Source organism: Bubalus kerabau, chromosome 20 (genome assembly GCF_029407905.1).
Source record: "Bubalus kerabau isolate K-KA32 ecotype Philippines breed swamp buffalo chromosome 20, PCC_UOA_SB_1v2, whole genome shotgun sequence".
NCBI lineage: Eukaryota > Metazoa > Chordata > Mammalia > Artiodactyla > Bovidae > Bubalus > Bubalus kerabau.
In genome coordinates this window covers 22,127,084-22,152,472 of record NC_073643.1, presented here as the reverse complement: position 1 = coordinate 22,152,472, position 25,389 = coordinate 22,127,084, and positions in this window count along the sequence as shown.

The following is a 25,389-nucleotide window of genomic DNA, read 5'->3' as shown; positions in this document are numbered from 1 at the left end:
TATATATATATATATAATTGCTAGATGCTACTATTAGGCCTGGCATGTTGCAGTCCATGGGGTTGCAAAGAGTCAGACATGACTTGGCAACTGAATAACAACATTATTAGTGTATTGATATTCCCTTCCCTTCACTCAGTTGTGTCCAACTCTTTGCGACCCCATGGACAGTACCCTACCAGGCTCTGCTGTCCATGGGATTTTCCAGGCAAGAATACTGGGGTGGGCTGCCATTTCTTTCTCCAGGGGATCTTCCCAACCCAGGGATTGAACCCAGGTTTCCGCATTGCAGACAGACGCTTTACCATCTGAGCCACCAGGGAAGCCCGTATTAATATTATGATTGCTTTTTAATAGTGAAAGATATTATGATTCTAACCTAGAAGTACAAGAAAACTGGTTGTAAAAAACAACTAAATAATTGATATATAAACGTAGAATCCAAAATACTTGGCCACCAATGGTTCAAGAAGAAGAAGCAGGAGCCAAATGACAGAAGGACTTAAAGGTTGGAAATCTGAGACTCAGATAAAGACATTAATAAATAGGTACCATTTTTAAAGTGCTACACGTCAGGAAAATTCCAAGCACTTTGCTGGTGTCAATTATTGAACAATGGTGCCATTAGCAGACATGAAAGTAAGGGTAATGTGGTAAAGAGGAAATGATCCATTTCACTCTGGGATGTGGTGATTCTAACAGGACAGTCCAATCTCCAGGGCAGGAGGAAACATGTGTCTGTTTCTTGGCAGACTAATTGGGATTTTGGATGTTGGGATTGGGCGTGAGCTGTCTTTGGAGAGACTGAAGAGAAGAGGACAGGTAGGAGCTCCATGGAAAATTCTGAAGAGAGAGAAGAGAAGAGAGTCCAGAAGAGAACGTATACATCTAAAGTGTCCAAGGTCATGTCTTTCCAGCAAAGCAGACAGTTAGGGTGGTCTTACTGCCATAGATGTAAGCTGCAAAGACTAGCACCCATGTAAACTTTAACAAAACACTGTTAACAAGTGGTCAGGGAATGGAATATTCTGCTGAAAAATCACAGTATTAGAGAGAAATCATCCCTTGTTTTAACTTCTGTTAGTAAATATGATGTAGTGAGCCCTTTACCCTTATTTAAACATTATGGATCTCAAAGTATGCTTAGACAGTCTTTCTGGGCATTTTTAATATATGTCAAGTATCTATAAGTGGCAAACTTTGAGAGATCTTGGGGATTTAAAGTGGTTGACAGGAACTAACATATAACTGATCTATTTGTGTAATGATTACTTAATACAACACAGTAATTTGAGATGAAATTCCAGTTAATGGAGGATATTCTGGTCAATGTGAATTTTATTATTTTGAGAGTATTTTCCCTTTAGTGCTTTCCCACAACTTTAACTCTAACATAATGTTTGTGCCCAATTATGTTTACTCTGTAAATAACTACATCTATTAATTTTTATAAAAATGAGTTAAGTCCATTTCCTCATAATCTCTTTCTGTGCAATGTATTATTATAATTTAAAACAAACAGTATTTGTGATTGTGTTTAAGCCAAATAATTTTATAGAGTAGGACTAACTCAAATTCTGATGGAGACATGACAGTATGTTAGTGTTAAAAAGTAATTTTTCCAGCGTCTCTAACAGGCATCATGCCTGGCGATGTGCTATCTGCTAACTGCAGGCTGAGATACCTCATCAGCAAGTGTTATAATAGGTTGGAAGTGCAAGGAGAGGGATTCATTTTCACTCTTTCTGTCTCTTTGAATAAAATGATTCACACCCCTCACAGCTTCTGTGGGCTTCACTAGCAGCAGCTTATAAAAATAGAATTATTAAATCTCAGCCCTGGAAACAATTTCAGGAGAGGTCACAGAAAAGTCGTCTTACCTTATAGGGAATCTCTTTCATATATATTTATGCCTCTATGGATTTGAAACCTCTGGAGGGGGTTAACTCACAATTTCCATATGTAGCCCATTGCATTTTAATTTGTATGAAATGTCTTCCTCATTTAAAGCTAAAATCTGCCTTTTGGTAAATCGATAGTAGTAATAACAGGATTAACAGCTACTAATTCTTGGATTTGTTGAATATTATATTTAGTTGCATCTAACAGAATCCACTCCTGCTACTTTCAACAGAAATATTCTTTGAAATGGAGATTTAGATACTGACAAGCTTAGAAAGGCAAGTGAAATAAACCGTAGGCAAGACCTCCTGAAATAGCTCCTTGAACAGACCCGCATAACTGGCTGTCCCAAGGTGCTACTATCTCCATCACAATTAGCAAGAGAAGAGCAAGCAGAAGCCACAATCATACCAGGACCACACCATCTCACACAAGACCTAATCCAAAACAAAAAACCAAAGCGAAGACAAGCAAGCTATGCACCTTACCTCTATCTACATCTACCCAGCACTAGTTCCTTCCACTAACCTACATATGTCATGGTCTCCAGGTTTTTTTTTTTCTTTCTTTCCACCTCTGCTTCTGGCAACCAGCAATTTTCTCTGTTCCTACAAATATAAAGCTTTGTTTCATTTTTTTTTCTAGATTCCACATCTAAGAGAACATATTTGATTATTTTTTTAACTAACCCTTGTAGCTCAGTCAGTAAAGAATCTGCCTGCAGTGTAGGAGACCTGGGTTCAATCCCTGGGTTAGGAAGATCCCCTGGAGAAGGAAATGGCAACCTACTCCAGTATCCTTGCCTGGAAATTCTCATGACAGAGGAACCTGGTGGACCGCAGTCCATGGGGTCACAAAGAGTCAGACACGACTGAGTGACTAACACTTCCTTCCTTACTTACTTAACTAGAGAAACAACAGAGCAAAGTGATGCCTTACAGGTAGAGGCAGTGGGGGGGGGGGGGTGGTCAAGAAAGAAAGGACAGTGTTGCAGGAAAGTAAGTGGGACACAAGAGGATGCTCATGACCCAGGTCTCAGGCGAGCTCCTGGGACAGCTGCCAAGTGTGGGTTATCGGCTTCATGGAGGAAAGAATTCAGGACTGGGCCACAGTAAAGAGAAAGAAAGTTTATTCAGGGAGATACACACTCTACAGTCAGAGTGTGGGCCATTTCAGAAGGTGAGAGACCCAGATTTAAGCAAAATTTTATTCTCTTCTTGTGAGGTCACTCAAGTATGTCAGGCTATTTTACAATTGTGGTGGGTGGAACCGAATATAGGAGGAGCTGATGCAGCAAGTTGGAGAACTAATACTTTTTGCATGTCCTATATAGATTGTTTAATTTTTTGTCAAAATTTCAGTTAGAGAACCTGTCAGAATAATGTTTGAAGGGAAACACAGGAGATTGGGATAGATGAATATAAAGCTTATGAATGCATTGTTCTTTCTGTAGTTCCTCTGAGGATTTCAGTCTTTTCTGATGGCGTTGATTACAATGTTTATCACCCTGCTCAGTAAGTGGTATTATACTAATTTTAATTATGAATAAATAAAGGATCAACAAGATTAAGTGGATTCCCAGAGATTACATACTCAATGACAAAACTGAGAATTAAGCTAATTCATTTTCCTTCATAACCATTGCATTTTTGCCAAGGAAGGAAGAGGATAGCCTATTTTTTTTTACATTAAAGGAAATAAAGATACCACACTCTGTACATATTAGTGATGTACTTAATAAATTTGACAAACAGAATAGATCATTCTTAACATTCCTTCTCTTCTCTATGAGAAGAAAATGACCTTAAGTGAAACAAATAATTGTTGTTCAGTCACTCAGTTGTGTTCAAGTCTTTGCAACCCCATGGACTGCAGCACACCAGGCTACCCTGTCCTTCGCATCTCCCGGAGTTTGCTCAGACTCATGTCCATTGAGTCAGTGATGCTATCCAGCCATCTTGTTCTCTATCATCCACTTTTTCTCTTGCCTTTTATCTTTCCCACCATCAGGGACTTTCCTAATGAGTCAACACTTCACATCAGGTCGCCAAAGCATTGGAGCTTCAGCTTCAGCATCAGCCCTTTAAATGAATATTCAGGGTTGATTTTCTTTAGTATTGGCTGGTTTGATCTCCTTGAAGTCCAAGGGAGTCTCAAGAGTCTTCTCCAGTGCCACAGTTCAAAAGAGACAATTTTTCAGTACTCAACCTTCTTTATGGTCCAACTCTCACATCCATACATGACCACTGGAAAAAGCATAGCTTTGACTATACAGACCTTTGTCGGCAAAGTAATGTCTCTGCTTTTTAATACACTGTCTAGACTTGTCATTGCTTTTCTTCCAAGGAGCAAGTATGTTTTAATTTCATGACAACAGTCAACATCTGCAGTGATTTTGGAGCCCAAGAAAATAAATTCTGTCACTGTTCCCATTGTTTCCCCATTTGCCATGAAGTGATGTGACCAGATGCCATGATCTTCGCTGTTTGAATGTTGAGTTTTAAGCCAGCTTTCTCATGCTCCTCTTTCACTTTCATCAAGAGGCTCTTTAGTTCCTCTTTGCTTTGTGCCATGAGTGGTGTCATCTGCGTATCTGAAGTTTTTTATATTTCTCCCGGCAGTCTTGATTCTGGCTTGTGCTTCACCCAGCCGGGCATTTCACGTGATGCACTCTGTATATAAGTTAAATAAGCAGGGTGGCAATATACAGGCTTGATGTACTCCTTTCCCAATTTGGAACCAGCCCATTGTTCCATGTCCGGTTCTAACTGTTGCTTCTTGACCTGCATATAGTTTTCACAGGAGACAGGTACGGTGGCCTTGTAGTCCCATCTCTTTAAGAATTTTCCACAGTTGTTGTGATCCACACAGTCAAAGAATTTAGCATAGTCAGTGAAGCAGAAATATATGTTTTTCTGTAATTCTCTTGCATTTTCTATGATCCAATGGATGTTGGCAATTTGATCTCTGGTTCCTCTGCCTTTTCTAAATCCAGCTTGAACATCTGGAAGTTCCTGGTTCATGTACTGTTGAAGCTTAGCTTGGAGAAGTTTGAGCATTACTTTGCTAACATGTGAAATGAGTACAATTGTGCGGTAGTTTGAACATTCTTTAGCATTGCCTTTCCTTAGGATTGGAATAAAAACTGACCTTTTCCAGGCCTGTGGCCGCTTCTGAGTATTGACCTAAAAACTGCAGACAGTGAAAATGTTACTTTAACTTACTCAACAATGATGGTTACAAAAATAATTATAGGAACAACAAAAAAGAAAAGAAAGACAAGGTGAAGTACTAATACCCTTTGATTTCATTAGTATATATCTTTAAAAAGAGAAAATCTTATATGTCATATTAATTTTCACTTAAGAATAACACAGTTCAGCTTTTGAAAATTAACTTCTTCAAATGTGTCAATGATTTAATAAAAAATGATATTTTCTTATTTATGTTCAATAGACAATAGAGCTGGATTCGTGGTTCTATCTTTACTCATGGTTGATCAAAGCATACTTTTTAACAAATTTTTATTTTTAAGAGTTTTTCACATAAAGCACAGATAGGCTAATAAGAAAACACTTAGACATATACTATCTTGTCAGAAATTCATGAAAATTTTATAAAAAAATTTCATATGTTAAACAAAAATAAAACTTCAAGTAGTCCCATAGAATAAGAGAATAAAAGCAATGCAGGTTCTGTTTTTTTTTTTTTTTTTTTCTCTTTTCCCCCAAACCCTATGCCTTTGCTTTTTATTTAAAAACCTACTATTTCAAGGCAGTGATGTAATCAAGTAATGTAATGTTTCATGGGAACAGTTGACAAAAACTGTGCCCAAAGCAAGACCAAGACATCACAGAGTATTATAAACTTATTTTTGAAACAAGTGTGTATATCTTAGTCTATGTGCTTCAGGGACTAATTATATAACTGGGGTTCTCCACTTTTCTCAATGTCTGGTTTCCTCTTATTTCTTAATGAAAAAATTTCCACCTGAAACACTGTATTTTCTAGCCTCCCGAGTGACATGATCATTTAATTAAGTTTTGTTCAATTAGACACAAGCAAAAGTATATGCACTGAACTGCTTCTGGGAAGATTCTTTAGAAAGGAAATGGAGTACTTTTTTTTTTTTTTTTCCTTTTCTTTCATTCTTTTCTCTATCTGCAGACCTGATAGCTAGAGGTTGAGGAGCTGTAGGTTGGACCATGAAGAGATCTTCTTTTTTTAAATTGATCTATTAAAAAATTTTTTATTTAGTATTGGAATACTGTTGATTAACAACTTTGTATTAGTTTCAGGTGTACAGCAAAGTGATTCAGTTATACATATATACATGTATCTGTTCTTTTTCAAATTCTTTTCCATTTAGGTTATTACAGAATATTGATCAGAATTTCTTGTGTTATACAGTAGGTTCTTTTTAGTTGTCTCTTTTTCATATAACAGTGTGTACACATTGATAACAAACTCCCAATCTGTCTCTCCTCTCCCCACCTTTCCCCTTTGGTAATCATACATCTGTTCTCTAAGTCCATGGATCTGTTTAAGTTTTGTAAATAAATTCATTTTATAAACAGCTCATTTGGTTCAATATCAAACAAAAATACAAATGACTCAACAAAACAATGGGCAGAAGACCTAAATTGACATTTCTCCAGAAAAGACATACAGATGGCTAACAGATACATGGAAGTATGTGCAACACTGCTAATTATTAGAGAAATGTAAGTCAAAATGACATATGGTGTCACCTCAAACCAGTCAGAATAGCCAGCACAAAATCTACAAACAATAAATGCTGGAAAGGGTGTGGAGAAAAGGGAACCCTCTTACACTATTGGTGGGAAATGTAAATTGTTGCAGTCACTATGGAACATAGTATGGATTTTCTGTAAAAACTGAATATAGAGCTACCATATAATCCAGCAATCCTAATCCTGGGCATATATCTGGAGAAAAACATTGTTCAAAAGAACACATGGATCCAGTGTTCACTGAAGCATTGTTTACAATAGCCAAGACATGGAAGCAACCTAAACGTCCATTGGCAGATGAATGGATACAGAAGATGTGGTACATATATACAGTAGAATATTCACATGCACATGCTCATGCTCAGTCGCTTCAGTTGTGTCCGACTCTTTGCAACCCCATAGCCCACCAGGCTCCCCTGTCCATGGGATGCTCCAGGCAAGAATATTGAAGTGCGTTGCCATGCCCTCCTCCAGGCGATCTTCCTGCCCTGGAGATCGGACCCACATCTCATGTCTCCCACACTGGCAGGAGGGTTCTTTACCAATAGCACCACCTGGGAAGCCCATGATAGAATATTACTCAGCCACAAAAAAAGGAGGAAGTAATTCTGTTACAGCAACCTGGATGGACCTGGAGATTATCATTCTAATTGAACTAAGTTGGAAAGAGAAAGACAAATATCATATGATATAGCTTATATGTGGAATCTAAAAAAAGTGATATACAAAAAGAGATTCTGATGATAGAAGCCAAGGATCCAAGATTCTAGTAGAGTAGAATATTAAAGGAATAGAAGCCTAGATCCTTAATAAATGCATGCAGCTGCCATTCTAGCCTTTGAAGGCCTATCTGTACCAAGAGGAAATATATACTTTCATATTTAAGTCACTATGTTTAAGGTCTCTGTTGCTCACAGTCCAATTACATGACCTAGGTGATATATATAAATATACACCTCTTTTGGCTTCCCTGGTCATTTAGATTATAAAGAATCTGCCTGCAATGCAGGAGACCTGGGTTCAGTCCCTGGGTCAGGAAGATCCCCTGGCGAAGGGAGTGGCTACCCACTCCAGTATTCTTGCCTGGAGAATTCCACAGACAAACAAAGCCCGGCAGGCTACAGTCCATGGGGTTCCAGAGAGTCAGACACAACTGAGCAACTAATACTTGCCCTTTTCAGAGTGAAAAGTACATTTTCTGAAATTATATTGTAATTTTTAGAAATGTTTAGCTTCTGGAGTTGAAACTTGCCCCAGCCAACTTATTATCACTCTGATGTTAGACATTTATAATGAGGTAAAATCAACAGTAATAAGGTTATTATAAACATTAAGATATATAATGCTGATCCTAGAATATGGTATGTGCTCAGTAAATATTTGATCTTATTTTTTTTTAAAGAAATATATACAGTAGTGAAGTCACTGCTTTTTAGTAAATCTTCCATGGCCAATGAACTAAAGTCTGATACTGTGTATTTTAAAGGACATTTTCAACAAATCAAATCCAAATTATGAATATGAACTTAGAAATGAACCTCAGATGTGATTTCTCATTTAAATTTGTCAATCTGAAGCTATAACTTTGCAAAGAACTGGAAGAAAGTCTCAAGGATTTTTCAGAAAACTATTCTGAAGATCACATCTGTCTTGGCAATAAGGTAAGTTAAGCAAGTCACCAAATGTGAAAGAGAAACTCATATTCTGGCTCAGCATTTGCAAGATATTTGTTAGTTCTAGTAATTTGTATTCTCTTTTATATCTTCTTATGTATCTTGAAGTAGAGTTTAATTATTCTTTTTCAACCTTTAAGTATTTTAATTTTTCTTACCTGTTGTACCAGCTAAGAATACCTCACGTTCTGAATAAAAATAATATGAATGGATGTCCTTGTCTTATTCCTGAACTTGAGGGGAAAGCAGTCAATATTTACAAATAGGACATTACTTGAGGGTTTTTGTAGATAACTATTTCTAGATTGTGGAGAAGGCAATGGCACCCCACTCCAGTACCCTTGCCTGGAAAATCCCATGGACGGAGGAGCCTGGTGAGCTGCAGTCCATGGGGTTGCACAGAGTCGGACACGACTGAAGTGACTAAGCAGCAGCAGCATTTCTAGATTGAAGAAAATACATTCTATAACTAGTTTGCTCAGTTTTTTTTTTTTAAAGAAAGTATATTGAATTATTTATCCATTGAAAAAATTATAGCTGTTTTTGAGGAATACTTGACAAAAATTAATTGCAAATATTTAAGGTGTACCATTTGATGAGTTTTGACAAATATATGCACAAAATATATATGGGTATAAAACCATAACCACAATCAAGATAGCAAATGTATATGGCACTCTCAAGTTTTCCTTTTCCATTTATAATCCATCCTTCTTTTCATACCTATCCAAACGTAGCTCATACAGAACTAGTAATATGCTTTCTTTTGCTATAGTTTTTTTTTTCAGATTTTTCAGAAAGTTATATAAATGGAGTCATAGAGTATCATTTCATTTTGGGGGAAGGCTTTTTGTCTATTTGGTTTTGGCCTGACTTCTCTTATTCTGCATAATAATTTTGAGCTTCACCTATATTGTTAATAAGTATAAACAATTAATCTATTTTTATTCCTGAGCATCTTTTGTATGAATATACCACAATTTGCTATCCATTCATCTTTTGAGAGAGATTTGCTTTTTGCCCAGTTTTTAGGTACTATGAGTATTTGTGCACAAGTCTTTGTTTGGATGATAATTATTTCTCTTGAGTGCAGACTTTGATTGGTCTCTATGATATACACATATTATTTCTTTTTAAGAAACTGCCCATCTTTTTTTTTTTTTTTTTTTAACAGTGGTTGTAGCATTTTACATTCCCACCAGCAGTGCATGAAAATTCCTGTTGTTCAACATTCTCACCTGCACTTTGTACGGTCGACCTTTTTAACTTTAGATTATCTAATGGCTTTATACTGTCATGTCATTTTTAGGTTTAATTTGTATTTCCCTAGTTATTAATATATCATCTTTTCATGTACTTCTTGACTGTCTCTCTTCTTTTCTTTCTGTCCCTGTGCCTCTCTCTCTTTGATGAAGAGTCTTTTCAAACCTTTGTCTTTTTAAAATGTTTTGATTTGTTTGTCTTATTTTTTAGTTAAAGGAATGTTTTATGTATCTTAACTCCTTTAGCTGGTATATGTGTTGTGAATATTTTCTTCCAAGCTGTGGCATGTCTTGTTTCCTAAATGATGTTTTTTGAAAGACAACACTTTAAATTTTAATGAAGTCCAATTTCTTTTTAAAAACTCTTTTCTAGATTTTTAAATGTTTTCTAGATGGATGATAACCTTGCAAACTCTAAGACTTCAACTATTTTTATCCTATGATTTATTTATAGAAGTTTTATTGTTTTAGATTTAACATTTAAATCCTGTGATCCATTGGTTGATCCATTGGCCTATGATCCATTTTGAGTTGAAATTTTACATGTTGTGAGGCAAAGGTCGATGTTCTTTGTTTTTAAATGTATGTATATTCAGTTGATCCAACACAATTTGTTTAAAATTTTTATTTCTTTATTAAGTTGCCTTGGCACATTTGCCAAAAATCTATTGAGATATATATATGTATGGGTCTGTTTCAGGGTTCAATTATTTTCCACTGACATATATTTCCACATTACTAAATTGTTTTAGTTACTCTTGACTTAAAATAAATTTGAAATCACATATAATCCTCCAGACTTATTCTTTTCTATTTCATATTTTAAGTAACTTCTCTTATATTCAAATTTTAATAATATTTTACCATTTTCTTTAAAAAAAAAAAAAACTTCTGGAATTTTAACTGGCATTATATTGAATCCATGGGTCAGTTTTATGAGACTATCTGTGTATTAATCCATGAACTTAGTGTATTATTAAGTATTAGTTGCTCAGTTGTATCCAACTCTTTGTGACCCCATGGACTGTAGCCCACCAGACTTCTCCATGCATGGGACTCTCCAGGCAAGAATACTAAAGTGGGTTGCCATTTCCTTCTCCAGGGGATCTTCCCAACACAGGGATGAAACCTGGGTCTCCTGTGTTGCAGGAAGACTCTACCTTCTGAGCCACCAGAGTTTTAAAATTTCTTTTAGCAACATTCTATGGTTTTCAGTAAAGTAATTTTGAATGTCTTTTTGTCAGATTTATTTCTAGGCATTTTATGGTAATTATGTCATCTGGAAATAGGGAGCGTTTTCTGCTGTTGTTAAATTAAAATTGTCACTTTTTCTTGCTACCCATTTCTATGGTAGCCACCTTCTACTCCTATGTTCTGCTATACATAAAATAGCCTCATAATTGAGGATTAAGGTATGTAGTCATTAATTTTGGCCCTATAATAAGCAGACTAAAGATCACATAATTACCATGTAGACTAAGAATTTTTAATAATCATATTATACATAATTATTATGGTACACAGAATGGGGTAGAGTTCCATTTTCATTTTGAGAATTAGCATTCCTCCTACACTAATAAATTAAAGAACTGGTTTTTCACTAATTCAACCACAGCTAAACTAAAACTCTTAATTTTTTGAACTGTAGCAACTTCCTTCTGATTATTCTTACTAAATAGTACCATCTTCAAAAGTAATAATTTTGTGTTTGCAGAAAATTTCAGGCTGATTTTCACTGAACAATCTTTGTCTATATTTTCAATGTCACATGTATCCTGGGACTGTGACTATACATTGGTTGCCTTTAAATGTATTGATTGTCTCTTTGATCTTGAGGGAGCCTAGGGGATTTTGAACTGCATTTCCATCTAGCACTGCATTTGTTGGTTTTAAATATGATATATGGTGTCATTTTACACATAATCCAGGAAGGACATAGAAAAGCCCTTAGCACTTACCAAGAGCTAGTATTTTGTTCATCTTTATCTTTCTAAGTCTAAAGTGGAGATTGGGGAGGTGACCTTCAAACCAAAGCAAACTTCTCTTATTTAGCCACTGTACCACCAAGGAAGTTCTGCCAAACTTCTATTTAATTGTTTAAATTCCATTTAACAAGTATTTTTTCCCATATTTGGATAAGTAGTTTAGAACAATTCACTCAGTTACTTGATTTTATGAAAGATTCATTTAAAATTTTGGACTAAATAGACATTAAGTAAAGCAGAGAAACCATTGCTTCTCCAAAAAGCACTTGAAAGCATTGAATCAGTATACTACATGTATGCATATTATATGTATGCAACATATGTAACATAATATATAACACATATAATGATATAATGTATGACATGTGCATATTTATACTTATATATACATATTATATATTTATAGAAGCATACTGTGTACATGAGAAGGAAATGGCAACCTATTCTAATATTTTTGTCTGGAGAATCTCATGGATAGAGGAGCCTGGCAGGCTACAGTCCATGGGGTTGCAAAGAGTCAGCCATGACTGAGCAACTGATTGATGACAAAGACTATGCACATACATTGTAATATATAAACATCACATTCGTATAATCCTAAATTTAGTGCAAAATTGGGGGAAAACAATCAGCACTCTTTCACTTCCAAAACGTGTTTCTCACTAAATATCTAAAGAAAAACTTTAAATTAAAAATAAACTATAGTAATATTACTTTTTAAAAGGTTCTATACACCTTTATTTACTGTCAATATAGATAAAATTAAATGGCTAAAGTAATTCCATCCATTTAATTCAAATGATTTAGAATTCATTTATTCCTTCATTATTCCTTTATTTACTCATTCATTCAGTGTCTATTAACCATCCTCAATAGACCAGATATTTGCCAGACTCTGTGGTTCCTGAAGCCACAACATTATCTAATATAGCTGATAAGAAAAGCCAAATAGCATTTTAAAATGAGAGATTACTGTTAACAAGATAAAAAATGACCTTACATAATTCTTTAAATCCAGATTGATGGCAGAATGGAACATTCTGATAACCTTGATAATGTGGGTAATAAAGGACTTCTATTTTTGCACTATTGGATTCTGAATTTTAAAATAATTAGACTATGCCCATGGTTTCTAGACAGCATTTCAGAGTGGGTGAAATATTTATATAGTTCATTGAAAATTAGCATTTTAAATAACTTAACGCTTCAAAAACTATGTCATCTAAGATCAGAATGAAGACAAAGATTGTCACTTTGTCTTCATTTTGTCACAGATACATGTGTAGTGAGGTTAGTAACTCAACTGTCATCTCCTTATGGACTGTGGACTGTTTCTCGCCAGTGGAGATCGGAAATCTGAAAATGTCAACGTTAGCTGTCCTTGCCTTTGGCTTCCTTGGTTATTAGTAACTCTAAACAGGAGCACCATTTTCTCTCTTCTCCTCAGAACTAGCAGGGAGGCGCCTTTTACATTGTTTGATGCTGACTGGTAAAGTAACACGTTTCTAGATTTTGACAATCCAAACTAAATAAATGATAACATTTGAAGACTGGAAAACTTTTTGGTGCTCTCTACTCTTTTTAAGGCTCATATATGACTGGCAATACTATTTATGTAATGTGTGTGCTCAGTAGCTCAGCCGTGTTCTGCTCTTTGCGATCCCCTGGACTGTAGGCTGCCAGGCCCCTTATTTTCCAGGCAAGAATACTGGAGTGGGTTGCCATTTTCTTCTCCAGGGGATCTTACTGATCCAGGGATTGAACCCTACTGTCTTGCACCTCCTGCCTGGGCAGGCAGATTCTTTACCACTAGAGCCACCTGTTGTTTTGTTTCTGTAATAGAAGCCCCTTTTTATGTGTAAGTGGTCAGCAAATTCTAGGATAAACTCTCCTGTTTTGTTAAATATTTAACCCTACCAAAAAAAAAAAAAAAAACCCCACATGTATCTATATAATCTGTTGTGGCATATGTTACTGTTATATTTCAGTCTCTAGGGAAATTATAAGAGCAGACCCCATTCCTCATCTGGTTCTAAAAATATCAGAAGTTTTGGTTTAAGAAGAAAAAAATTACTGATAAAAGATTCATGGTGTTCAATATACTTTGACATGGTTGGTATTCAGAATATTAGAATAAATGGCCATTTAATATGAGTAATTCAGCATGAAGGAAACTTGATTATCTCCTAAGCTATCAGTCAATCAACTTCTGGTAATAATTGCCTGCCTTATTAGTACATATAATAGTGTCTAGGCAAAATCAACAGTTTAGATAAAACACACAAACCTATGGAAATTTGGAGATGAGTACTTATTTTCCTGATAACTTATCATTAGTATTTATATCACTTCTTAATGTACATTTTTATTCCAAGAAGCGAGCGTCTTTTAATTTTGTGGCTATAGTCATGTGTACAGATGTGAGTTGGACCATAAAGAAGACTGAGCACCTAAGAATTGATGCTTTCAAACTGTGGTGTTGGAGAAGACTCTTGAGAGTCCATTGGACTGCAAGATCAAATCAGTCAATCCTAAAGGAAATCAACTCTGAATATTCACTGGAAGGACTGATGCTGAAGCTGAAACTCCAGTACTTTGGCCACCTGATGTGAAGAGACAATTCACTGGAAAAGATCTTGATGCTAGGAAAGATTGAGGGCAGGATGAGATGGTTGCATGGCATCATTAACTCAATGGACATGAGTTTGAGCAAATTCTGGGAGATAGTGAAGGGCAGGGAAATTTGGCGTGCTGTAGTCTATGGAGCTGCAAAGAGTTGGAAACAACATAGTGACTAAACAAATGGAATGTATATTTTGCAGAAATTGGGGCATGGAGTTAAAAAAAAAAAAAGAAAAAAGATGACTGCTGCACTTGCCAGAATGCTTGTAACAGCTGCTGCATCCTGTGCACATCTCTGTGGAGGCAGCATGAGGCAGGACCCCATACCAAGTCCTCAGAAATGGGCTAGTTTCTAATCTGGACTTCCAAAGAGCGTGGTTTCAATACCTCTAACACCCCTGAGATTCAATTTCCTTGCAAATAAAATAAGGAGAACTACTTTAAAAAAAAATGTTGTGACATAATGAATCATCAGAATATGGTCTCCTCTTGTGAATACATGTTTTATGGTCATGAGGCAATCAGATAACATATATTTTTAGTGTTAGAAGGTTATATCTGAAGAAGTTTTGCCATCATTATTCAAGTGCATCCTTCTTTGTCCAATTAATTTCCATTTCACATCTTGGTTACATATTCTTAATTTGAACAATGCAAACAGTTCAATTATACCTTTATACACGTATCTGATTAACTTCAAATATATAGATCACACGCAAATACTGAGGCTACATAGGTGTCTTACTGCTGCTGCTGTTTATTTATTTATGGATGTGCTGGGTCTTCGTTGTTGCACAGGCTTTTCTTTAGTGGTGCTGAGCAAAGGCTACTCTTTAAGTGCAGTGCATGGGCTTCTCATTGTGGTGGTTTCTCATGTTGCAGAGCACAGATTCTAAGTCGCGTGGGCTTAAGTAGTTGCGGCTCCTGGGCTCTAGTGCACAGGCCAATAGTTGTGGCTCACGGGCTCAGCTGCTCTTCAGCATGTGGGATCTCCCCAGACGAGGGATCAAAGTGATGTCCCTTGCATTGTTTAACCTCTGATTCTTAACCTCTGGAGCACCAGGGAAGCCCCTGTTGTTGTTTTTAATGGAGATTTGTCAGGGATACTTTCAGGGCTAGATTATAAACTACCTAAAGGAGGCAACTTGTCTTATTGAGCTCTCTATCCCGAGCAGCAAGCATAAAGCTGGTCATAGAGCAGGTGCTCAATGTATGTTTGGGAGAAGGAAATGGCAACCCACTCCAGTGTTCTTGCCTGGAGAATCCCAGGGACGGGGGAGCCTGGTGGGCTGTTGTCTCTGGGGTCGCACAGAGTCGGACACGACTGAAGCGACTTAGCAGCAGTAGCAGCAGCAGAGGCCATGAGTAGCTCTAAGGGTAGCAAATATCCATGGTAGGTTTTGTGTAAAGTCATTGTCAACTGTGGGCATCTTTGAGGATTGAGATGCATCTTCTTATTCTCTGTAATACTTTTTGCAAGATATTCCAATGAATGTAAAGGATCAGGAATGGGGAGAGAGTTTATATAATAGTAAACATTATTGTCTGAGTAAATCAGAGACTTAGAAAAAGGTTTCACAGTTTCATTGACTAATCATAGCATCTTTTAGTTGGAACTGACTTTATCCTCTTCTATTTTAATACTTCATTTTCACATGAAGTGAGAAAGTCTATTTTAAAATCGCTTCAAAATTTCCTAACACAATCTGGAAGTTATTTTGGAGATGTGGCATTCCCAGAAGAATAAAGTTGATTGAGTAAATGCTAAATGAGTGTATTAAGGGAAGTGGATTGCTTTAAGGCACTTAGGTGTCACCACTATTTTAAAATGATCATTACTTAGAGTTATAACTAACTTGTTTTAGAAGTTAGGCTAATAAAGTGTGTAAAATATAAATCACTAATAAGACTTCTTTGCATATCATTTAAAAGAGAGTTGATGACATGTGCAAACAGCGTCTGATAACTAGTACATATCTTCTTAGAGACTTTCAGTGACAAATACGTTGTTAGGAGTTAGATGCCATTTACCAAGTTCAAAAAAATAGCTGCTTTTCAGTGGTCTCCTAGGACTGTTAAGGAATAAGGCCAGATCACTGGAAACACCATGTAAAAGACATATCCCAGTGCTCATCATTAAAGAGTCTACAAATGGCAAATGCTGGAGAAAAGGGAAACTTCCTACACTGTTGGTGAGAATGCAAATTGGTACAGCCATCATGGAAAATTGTATATAGTTTCTCAAAAAATAAAAGTAGAGTTGCCATATGATCCTACAATATCACTCCTGGGCATATATCTAGAGAAAACTATAATTTAAAAAAATATATGCACTCCAATGTTCATTGCAGCACTATTCACAATAGCCAAGACATGGAAACAACCTGAATGTCCATCAACAGATGAATGGATAAAGAAGCTATGATATATACATAAAATGGAATACTATTCAGCCAATAAAAAGAATGAAATAATGTCATTTGCAGCAACATAGATGGACAAACAGATTACCATATTAAGGGAAGTTAAGTCAGAAAGAAATATATTAATATATTATACCATATAATAACACTTATGTGTGGAATCTACAATATGACACAAATGAACTTATTTGAAATAGACTCACAGACACAGAGATTTGTGATTGTCAAGGGGAAGAGGGGGTGTGGGGGAAGGGCTGGGAGTTTTGGATTAGCAGATGGAAACTATTATATATAGAACGGATAAACAACAAGGTCCTACTGTATAGCACAAGAAGCTATATTCATACCCTGTGATAGACTGTAATGGAAAATAATATGAAAAAGAATGTATATATATATATATGTATGTATAACTGAATCACTTTGCTATACAGCAGAAATTAACACTCTAAGTCAACTATGCTTCAAAACAAAAGATATACCCCAGCAGTCTGATCCCAAAAGACTTGAGACTTTCTGAACTCTGTATGAACTTTAGCAGTGATGGTTCTCTCTAGTTGCACACCAGAGTTACTGGGGGAACTTTACAAAAATATTAACATATTGGGGCATTTATTACACCAAATCACAAGCTTTCAGGGTGGAGATCAGGCACTAGTAATTTCCAAAGCTCCCAGGTTAATGTATAGCCAAGACTGAAGACCACTGATTTAGCTAGAACAAGAATAGCAAGTTCATGGCAACTAAGTGATCATTTTCCATATTCCCTGATAGAAGACACTGTCAATATATCTAAACATTTATTCCTGCTGAAACCAGATTCAGACTCAGAAAAGATTTTAACAGTTTTCTCCACATAAGCATCTAGGCACGACAGTTGAAAGAGTGTGCCATCTCTGAGAAAGGTTTGTGCTAATTACTTGGTGCACAGAAGACATTCAATAAATATTTAGAGATTAATCAAAGACTGTCCCAAACATCCAATTAGCATACACTCTTATACCTAGTTTGTTACTGACCTAGCCTGGGCTAGTGTCTGTAAGCAGAAGACAAAGTATTCCTTTTTTGCCTTAAAAATTCATGGGCCTGCTCCAAGAGCAATTTGTGATCATGAAGTTTATTTTAAAATAATCTCTGTGGGAGAGGGAGAGGGTGGGAAGATTTGGGAGAATGGCATTGAAACATGTAAAATATCATGTATGAAATGAGTTGCCAGTCCAGGTTCAATGCACGATACTGGATGCTTGGGGCTGGTGCACTGGGACGACCCAGAGGGATGGAATGGGGAGGGAGGAGGGAGGAGGGTTCAGGATGGGGAACACATGTATACCTGTGGCGGATTCATTTTGATATTTGGCAAAACTAATACAGTTATGTAAAGTTTAAAAATAAAATAAAATTAAAAAAAAATAAAATAATCTCTAATCTAAAGTGCAATCCTATCCCATATTTCTATTTTAAACAATTAAATCAGTAAAATAATTAAACCTGTGGTATTAGTAAAATGGCACCCCAGTCCAGTACTCTTGCCTGGAAAATCCCATGGATGGAGGAGCCTGGTAGGCTGCAGTCCATGGGGTCGCTAAGAGTCGGGCATGACTGAGCGACTTCACTTTCACTTTTCACTTTCATGCATTGGAGAAGGAAATGGCAGCGCACTCCAGTGTTCTTGCCTGGAGAATCCCAGGGACGGCGGAGCCTGGTGGGTTGCCGTCTATGGGGTCGCACAGAGTCGGACATGACTGAAGCGACTTAGCAGCAGCAATTATATTTAATATTAATTTGTTAAAAGGTATAGTTCAGCAAAAGAAAAGACGTGGGTTAAATAGAGGCAGTCTTCCCATACTACATATCTGATTTCTATGTAAGAATTACGGAATTAACCAGAAGTTATGTCATTGTACAAACAGGGCCATTTTCCTCTGCCACAGGATGAGTGTAGCACCTCAAAAGCACAAAAGTTATAGAAGCAATGTCCTCAAGGTTTTGTCTACTGAAGGGTTATCTGTATAAACTTGCTCATCCTTGCACTTAGAAATCCTTACCTTCAATTTTTCGGAAGTTCTGCTGTTTCTCATTCTCAAAATAACAATTATTCTTGTATGCAGTTGCATTTTGTATTTCCTTAATAACTTCTACATCAGTTATCAAAGCCTCCTTAATTACCTGCAAGTACAGAGGAAGTTTGCAAATGCTCTCATTAACTTTTGGAATAAGAAGTTCACTAGTGTCTTCTTGATTGGCAGCCTTTATCAGACAATGTGGTCAGAACTCCTCAGCTTTTTCTTTTCTATGAAGAGAGCCTTTGAGGAAACCAAGTCTTTGATTTAAAACGGCTATTTAGTTGCAATAAGGAATTTAATCTGCTTTATATGCCTGGAAGCATTCTTGCGACACTCTTCAGCACAAATCCAGACTCTGGATACACCTGTTTTTTGAGATCTGGCAAATCTAAAGTTCTATAATTCACTTTAAAGTGTCAGATCCAAAGGAAGCATCTCTATCACATGTTTAAACACTCTATGATGTTAGCAGATGTTGAGAAAAATTCAAATTCATTGCAGCCCTCCTGTTTCGGAATTCTAATAATCTATCGCTGAAAGGATAACTGTAGTGCAGACTATCCTCAGGCGTTCTATGGCATCTCTTACCTCGTCCGCCGCAGCAGTCACTTCGGAGAGAGAAATGTCTCTGGCCTTCACTGCCTTGACAGAGGCTCCGTCAAGCCCCTGCTGGTTTCCCATGGAACATCAGCTACTGAATTCAGAGAATACTATTTCACCTGCACCTACTTAGAAAGAAGTAGCAGGGTGATCTGACATAGGGAAAAGATACTTGACGTTGTTTGCCAGTGAGGAGAATGTCATAGTGAAGTCATCCTCAGGGAATCAGGTCTCTATAGGTTGCTGGAGAGATGCTGAAAGCAGATGTGAGCAGTTGGCTAAAGATCTGAGGAGCTCTGCTTCTAGCTGTGCTCCTGTTACTCACAATCTGGAAATCTATGTCCAAATCCCATGTAAAAATAATTTATGTAGGACCTGTACACTACTGCTCTTCTTTCTTTGCTTGTTTCCACTAAACAGTCGTATGCATATACCAACACAATTATTACCATTTTTTCATATTGCATCTACTATTATAAAGGAAATATTTTAATTTATTACTTAAAAAAATATTTTATTTATTTATTTATTTGGCTGCACCAGATCTTAGTTGTGGCATGTGGGAATGCAGTTCTCTAACCAGGGTTTGGACCTATTTTAAAGAGAAGTTGGGTAATATGTATGAAATACTCCTACATATATTTCAAATCTATAAGTTAAATTATTCAAATAAAACAGTGTTTTCAACTGCTGCTGCTGCTGCTAAGTCGCTTCAGTCGTGTCTGACTCTGTGCGACCCCATATACGGCAGCCCACCAGGCCCTGCATTCCACATCAAATGATAATATGATTCACTGGGGATATGCATAGCAGTCTTTTAAAATAAGTGAAATAAAGTAAATCATTCATTTTATTCGTTCTCCATTTTTTTTCTGATTGATTTTATATTAAAAATTACTTAGAGGATATCACTTTTTGTTTATATAGGTAAAATACAGCAGACTCAGGCACATGCTACAGCAACTTCATCAAGCCAGTGAGAAAAAATTGTGTTGGATATCTCAAGTGTTTAGCATTACTATTCTTCCTTTAATAGAACTCTTTAGTTCATCAATATGGGCAATTTATATATTTGAGTGATATGCCTAAATTGCATTTCCATCCATGCTACTGTGCTCCCTATTTCTCTTCTGTCCTTTCTAACCGTAGTATGCTCAAATAGAAGGAAACCTGTATTGAGCTTTGTCAGAACAAGCAGTTATCTGCCACCCCTCCTAGCAGGTATAAGCAATCACCTCTTCTCATTATTCACTGCATGAAGGTGGTTGTCACAACCCACATAGGGCTGGGGAGAGGGTGTGACATCTGATGCACTGATACCTTCCACACAGCCAAACATTCTTATATGGATCAAACTGAATTAGGGCAGCATCCCTTCCTGAACACCAGATGGCATGATCTTAAAATGTTCTCTGAGCAATTATTTCTGAGGACAGTGTTAGTCTAAATGAAGGAAATGCCTCACATGTTCATTTTATTCTTGGTTGTTGTTGTTTAGTTGCTAAGTCGTGTCCAATTCTGTGACCCCATAGACTGTAGCCCTCCAGGCTCCTCTGTCCATGGAATTTCCCAGGCAACAATACTGCAGTGGGTTGCCATTTCTTTCTCCAGGGGATCTTCCCAACCCAGGGATAGAACCCTCGTCTCCTGTGTATCCTGCACTGCTGGTGGATTCTTTACTGCTGAGCTACCAGGGAAGCTCTTTCATCTTGGTTCAGTTCAGTTCAGCCATGTCCGACTCTTTGCAACCCCATGAACCGCAGCACACCAGGCTTTCCTGTCCATCACCAACTCCCGGAGTTTACTGTCCATTGAGTCGGTGATGCTATCCAACTGACTTGGTAGCACCCTATAAATGACAGTAATGTATAAAATATATAAATAATAAGAGCCTATGTATAGAATGCTGCTGCTACTGCTGCTAAGTCGCTTCAGTTGTGTCCGACTCTGTGCGACCCCAGAGACGGCAGCCCACCAGGCTCCCCCGTCTCTGGGATTCTCCAGGCAAGAACACTGGAGTGCGCTGCCATTTCCTTCTCCAATGCATGAAAGTGAAAAGTGAAAGTGAAGTCGCTCAGTCGTGTCCGACCCTCAGCGATCCCATGGACTGCAGCCTACCAGGCTCCTCCATCCATGGGATTTTCCAGGCAAGAGTACTGGAGTGGGGTGCCATTGTATAGGGAGCTCTATTCAATGCTTTATAGTGAACTACATGGGAAGGAAATCCAAAAAAGAGGGCATATATGTGTACCTGTAGCTGATTCACTTTGCGGTACAGCAGAAATTAACACATTGTAAAGCAAGTACATTCCAATAAAAACTTTTAAAATGACAGAAGTCCTGATAATCCAAAGCATTTAGAAAATCTTTTTTACTCATCCTCCCTCATTTTAATATTTATATGAAAAACATCAATGGTGTCTCCATCAGTGACACTATATTCTATGTTAAGAAAATGTGTTATATAAAATATAGAGCTCATAAATTCAAATGATTATATTGCCAAGAAATTTGTTTTCTTAAGGTTTAATTTAAATCTTTTTATAGCAAATCTCCCACACACTTTTTTTTTTCCCATATAACTTGAGTAATGAAAACTTATTGTGTAACTTCTCAGGAAGATAAATAAATTGAATAATACACTGTGGTCAGAATTTTTTTTGTTGTTTAAAATGTGGGGAGAGTTAATGGAAAGATTTACTAATTTTTCTACAAATACTGGATGACATCACTATTTCTACTTTTTTTCACTATTTTTATTTTGATTGAATTTTGATTGTCCATATTTCTTTCAGATATAGGTGTTGAAAATTGTAGTCAACCATTTACTTATGTTAAGAGAATAAATATCCTAAACATTTAGAAGAAAGTGTTTTTCTTCTTGAGATAGGTGTCTTAACTCTGATTTTCTTGTTGGCTTCTTGGCTGATTCTAATAAACAGATCTAGAGAGTCCATTCAGATATCAATAACATCATTGTTGTCCTGCGGTCCCTGTCCCTGCAGGGGATTGATTTCAGGACCACTACTCTCAGGAGAAGGGAGGACCAAATGCTAATTCTTTGATTATAGTTCCCAACCTCATTCTCTCACTGTGGGAAATGTAGATGAAGAGTGATGGATTGGAAGTCTTGGTCCAAGAATTTGTTTTGCACTGCCTTCAAATGTATGCAGCTCTGGGAGTATGTTTTGTTGGTCAAGTTGGCAATCATCAGATGAGTACAGATGAGTGACTTAAATACAGTCGCATCATTTATTTAAAATCTGATTCCTTGAAGACCGAGCTTATTCAGTGATAAAGGCAAGCCATAACCAAAAGGATCTAAATCACCGTGTTCACAGGCTCACTGGTGTGTGAGGCTTTAAGAACATAAAGCCCAGGCTGATGCTGTCACAAGCTGATCTGCCTCAGATTTTGAGTGTCAGTGACTCAGGTCACTTATCATTTACATCATGTCCACAGTGCACCAGGAAAGGTTACCAGGCGGACTCCCAATGTCACTGAGGGGACCGATACAGCTACTTATTCCTTCTTCTCCAGCTCTTGGTTTCATACAGCTGGGGTTTTTTTTTTGTTTTTTTTTGGTTTTTTTTTTTTTTTGCTTCAATCATCTGCAGTATGCCCACTCACAGCAATTAATTATCTTTGGCTCCTTTGAAATTATACTCCAATCAAGTAAATATAAAAAGACAGAGTGTTACAAAAAATAATTCCTATCTGGTCCTCTCATCAGGTTCCAATTGAGTAAACAAAATATGATTTGCTTCTTGGACGTGAGTTTAGCAGACATGGAGTCAGGCTGGCTCCAGGCTATTCTGATAAATGTCATGCTCTCTTTCCGGGATTTTATGATGTCACATGATGATCTTTCAACTAATTGTTCCCCAAGCATATGGTAGCACAGCCATTGTGTAGGCCAGATGCATGAATCTACTTTAAAAAAAAAAATGTGTCTGCCTCTGAGGTCATGTGACCTTATAGATTTATCTCGTTCTCAGGAACATTGCAAAATCCCAGCCAAAAAATAGCTTAAGGAAACTTTAAAGCAGCATTGTATTTTCAGAATTTTAAAGACTGTGATAGGCAAAAAAAGGAGCTATATAGCTTTGTTTATGACAGAACAAATACCCAGAAATGTAGGTGTTATGCTTCATGCATTTTAATGTTGGATTTTACTATACTGGTAACATTTTTATCATAAGACTGATAAAAATGTGAACTATTTTCTACAACTGAGAAATTACAACCAAATACAAATGTCAGGATGAACTGGATTCTACCATTAACATTAATGTAATAATACTACCATTAGTATTTAACAATTAACAATTTATAATGCCTTTATCTTCATATTATTGGACCTTAGGTTAAGTGATTTGCCTCAGATCACACAGATTGCAAATCTAGAGTCACAAACAGAATAGAGCTTAGAATAGAGCTTTGAATTTAGGGTTTTTCTTAATGTGCTACCCAATTTCCCAAGTTAGTTACAATAATCCAAACAACTGGAAAGTTGGGCCTGTCATCTTTTGCCATAATTTTTTTTATGGGCCATCTTTAGCACATAATTGTGCTCCTGTCTCCACGATTACTGTAAACAGTGTAGTGTACCCCAAACACGGTCACACCCAGCAGGTTGGAACTGGGGTTGTCCACAGAAACCAACTAATCTGACCCTATCAGAGCAGAAATGGTTATGGATTGTTTTGCAAATAACCCAGATTATTTTTTTAAATTCTGACTGATGTGAAAGGGGGATTGATTAACTCACATAATAGAGAAATCCAAGGAGCAGATTCAGACATGGTTGGACCCAAGGATTCAAAACATGTCATCAGGATACAGTTTCTTTTTCCTCCATTTCTAATCTCTAGCTTTCCTGGCACCTCTAGGTTTTATACCTTCACAACATCAAACACTCACTCCAGAAAGTGAACAGGTTCGAATTTGACCTACCTGTGCTTATAATGAACCTCAAACTGATCACTGAATCACATACGGGCTTGTGGGTGCAGCCTACTCCCAAACAACATGAAAAGAGAGTGGACAAGGGGTGGACTGCTAAAGAACAAAGTGTGTTGTTAACAAGAAAGACAAGTGAATGTTGTGTTAGGAGAAGTAAGCCCCGAAATCTATAGTCAAGAAGTTAAGAAGGAGCAGGAACTAGTGACTGAGTTAGAACCAGAATTTCACACTGGTTTTCTCTCCCTCTCAGCCTCTATGGAGAATATTACAAGGTTGGAGGTCCCCAAATTACCACTTGTATTGCCATTTTCCTTGGGATGAAGAAAATGAAGGAAAATTGATGGTCTACAGGACTGGCTATGTAGTGAAAGATTGTGGATATAGTATGGATTGTGAGTTGTAAAATTGTAAATTAGCTTGAACTAGATTTAACTCACAGAGGGAACCTTCTTCAGTTTACCCTTCTGATAACACTTTGCTAAGTCACTTCAGTTGTGTCCGACTCTGTGCGACCCCATAGACAGCAGCCCACCAGGCTCCCCTGTCCCTGGGATTCTCCAGGCAAGAACACTGGAGTGGATTGCCTTTTCCTTCTCCAATGCATGAAAGTGAAAGATGAAAGTGAAGTCACTCAGTCATGTCCAACTTAGCGATCCCATGGACTGCAGCCTACCAGGCTCCTCCATCAATGGGATTTTCCAGGCAAGAGTACTGGAGTGGGGTGCCATTGCCTTCTCCGATAACACTGATCTTCCTATAATATAAGAGTTACAGCTTTCCTTAGATGACAGGTTCTTTCCAGAGGGTTAGGGATTAGCATAACTTTTCTTTAAGCTTGCCTTGGCTTTCTACTGTCTGCCTTGAACCAATAAATTAAGAATGGCTGTGGCAAGGAAAATCCAATCCTTCTTTCCTTGTCACACTCAGGGCTGAGTCTCTGACATCTGTCCACCCCCCCAAACACACACACTCACAGTATTTGAGTCTCTGTTTTTCTGTTTCACGTGCTTGTCTTCTGCAGAAGTCACCTGTCAAACTGCATGGTGGCAGAGGAAATGATTGACTTTATTACTCTTTCCTGGCAGCTACCTGTGTTTTATTTCCGTTGGGGGTCAGGAAAGAGATTCATTCTCACTCTAT